This window comes from Manis javanica, chromosome 14 (assembly GCF_040802235.1).
Source record: "Manis javanica isolate MJ-LG chromosome 14, MJ_LKY, whole genome shotgun sequence".
Classification (NCBI taxonomy): Eukaryota; Metazoa; Chordata; class Mammalia; order Pholidota; family Manidae; genus Manis; species Manis javanica.
Window position 1 is genome coordinate 74575151 of NC_133169.1, and position 3174 is coordinate 74578324.

Sequence of the window (3174 nt, forward strand, 5' to 3'; positions counted from 1 at the left end):
CCAAAAAAAAAAAAAAACCACTCCGGTTTCTTTCCACTCGTCGGGAGCCGGGGGGAGGGGCGCTCGGGTCCCGCCGGGCCGGGGCTTGTATCTTACCCCCTTCGCAAGGCACTGGGTTCTTGTAGGTGTGGATGTGGTCTGGAGTTGTCCTGTGTCCTGTGGTCTCTATTTTAGGAAGATTTTTCTTTGTTATATTTTCATAGCTCTATGTGTTTTTGGGAGGAGATTTCCACTGCTCTACTCACGCCGCCATCTTGGCTCCGCCTCCTCATGGGTTTTTTTAGGGCTTCATTGCATAATCATGATGGACTAAATTATTGATCATTGGCTGATTCAGCTTCCAGACCCTGCCCTTGTGTGATAGTCCAAAAGTCCCTCATTTACATGACAAAACACATGTTTCACCTTTAAGACTCTGTAGTGTTCTCAGGAACAGTGGATGAAGACCACATGTACCTGGGAAATATGTATTTGTTCATGAATGACCAAATATGTATTTCTTATAATTCATTATGTCACAGATGAATAGATATAAATATAGATATATAGATGCAGATACATACACAGATATGAACATAGATCCCAAGGTAGACAGAGACCCTAGCTTTTCCTCCAAGAGGTCCTGTGAGTAGCAGCACCCCAATGCCAATGAGCACAGTGAGTGCCCAGATCTTGGCTTCTACATGCCATGCTCTGCTAAAGAACCAGGACTCCTTAGGGAAATGGCTGATTTCAGGGCTGGTACAGAAAAGGGACAATTTGAAAATTTTGTTTGTACCAAAAGACAGGATGTGCTCAAAGAAGAAAGGGGACAGCAAAGAGCACAAAGCCAGCATGAAGTTGCCCTCACTAGTCAAATATGGGGAAGTTTGAGTGTCATAACAAAGACAGTAATAGACTAAAACAGGACTCAAGAATCTATATGTCTAAATAATGAATAAATTGAATTGTAATGAATAAAAATATATAATTTACAAGTAACTTCCCACAGAATACTGACAAACTGTAAAGGGAAATTAAGTAATTTACAATGGAAAAGCCTGGAGACATCATCTTTATCAAATGATCAATGTGAACATTGTCACAGTGGGCTAAATAAAAAATTTTGTTTCATTTAATAAAGTGAAATGACAGCATCACTTTTGTTATATCCCTGACAAATCTGCATAGCGTGAATCTAATCATGAGGAAATACCTGACAAGCCCAAAATATTCTTTGGAAGTATTAACTTCATGAAGTCAAGGAAAGAAGGAGGACCATTTTAGACTGAAGGAGAATAAGATACATGACAGCAAATTGTAACATGATTCTGAACTGGATCCTTTTGCTGTGAAGAACATTACTGGGAAAGTTGGAAAAATTTGAATGAAGTCTGAGGATTAGATACTGAAATTGGATAAATGTTAATTTTTCATGTTGATAGTTGTGTTGTATTTCTGTAGAAAATATCTCTGGTTGTATGAAATATACTCAAAGGCTAAATGGAGCATAAGGTGACAACTTTTGTAATGACTCAGAAAAAAATATATTTAACTGTAATTTCAATTTTTCTACATTTGTGATTAAACACATAAAATTTAAAAATAAAAGTGATTTTTTAAATTAGAACTGCAATGCATTTCTCTTTCGAACCATTTTTTCTTTCAAACTTGGTAATGGCCACAGCCACAGTCCTGAAATTATCTATTAAACATTTCAATGCTCACAGAGTAAAAATACAACTTGTCTCCCCAAAATTTCTTGGTCAGCCAGTATTTTCCTCCTTAAACCAGATGTCATGTGTTAGTCAAAATTAATAAGGCTATATAAGTGTAAAATAAATGTAAATCAGTAAACTTTCAAATGTAACTTGTATGTACATTTATAGCATTTGTGGTTCTGAAATTATTAAAACTTAAAACTGAACTAAGTCTTTTGGAAAGTCTTCATATATACATGGATGAATATAACCTTCAAGCTCCTATGACAACAACTTGACTTCACCAATAAAGCCTAAATAATATACTGCCATTTTACACAACTAGTGATAAATGGTATGTAAGTCTCAAAATTGTATGTATACAATACCTGTTACACAGCTATGTATTCTTAACTATTACTATCTTGATTTTAATATAAGTTCTTTATTAGGTATATAGACCAGCACCATTTTTACTTTCTTTATTGGAAAAGATCTAACTAGAAGAATAAAAATTATTTTGACTTGGGTGCTATCCCATGACTTCAAAGTTCTAAATGGAATTTAGAAGTACAGACAGGAAAACACAGAGACTTCTGCTCTATTTAAAAAATTAATATCCTTGAACCAGAATTTTCGAAATAACAATTTGCACGCTTTTTATTTTTTAAATTTTTTATTAAGGTATTATTGATATACACTCTTATGAAGGTTTCACATGAAAAAACAATGTGGTGACTACATATACCCATATTATCAAGTACCCACAGATACCCCACTGCATTCACTGTCCATCAGTGTAGTAAGATGCCACAGATTCACTATTTGCCTTCTCTGTGCTACACTGTTTTCCCCATGACCCCTCACACCATGTGTACTAAACATAATACCCCTCAATCACCTTCTCTCTCCCTCCCCACACTCCCTCCCACACCCCTCCCATTTGGTAGCTGCTAGTCCCTTCTTGGAGTCTGTGTCTGCTGCTGTTTTGTTCCTTCAGTTTTGCTTTATTGTTATACTCCACAAATGAGGGAAATCATTTGGCACTTGTCTTTCTCTGCCTGGCTTATTTCACTGAGCATACTAACCTCTAGCTCCATCCATGTTGTTGCAAATGGTAGGATTTGTTTTCTTCTTACGGCTGAATAGTATTTCATTGTGTATATGTACCACATCTTCTTTATCCATTCATCTACTGATGGACACTTAGGTTTCTTCCAAGTCTTGGCTATTGTAAATAGTGCTGCAATAAACATAGGGGTGCATGTGTCTTTTTGAATCTGAAAACTTGTATTCTTTGGGTAAATTCCAAGGAGTGGGATTGCCAGGTCAAATGGTATTTCTATTTTTAACTTTCTGAGGAAACTCCATATTGCTTTCCACAATGGTTGAACTAGTTGACATTCCCACCAGCAGTGTAGGAGGGTTCCCCTTTCTCCACATCCTCTCCAGCATTTGTTATTCTTAGTCTTTTCGATGCTGGCCATCCTTACTG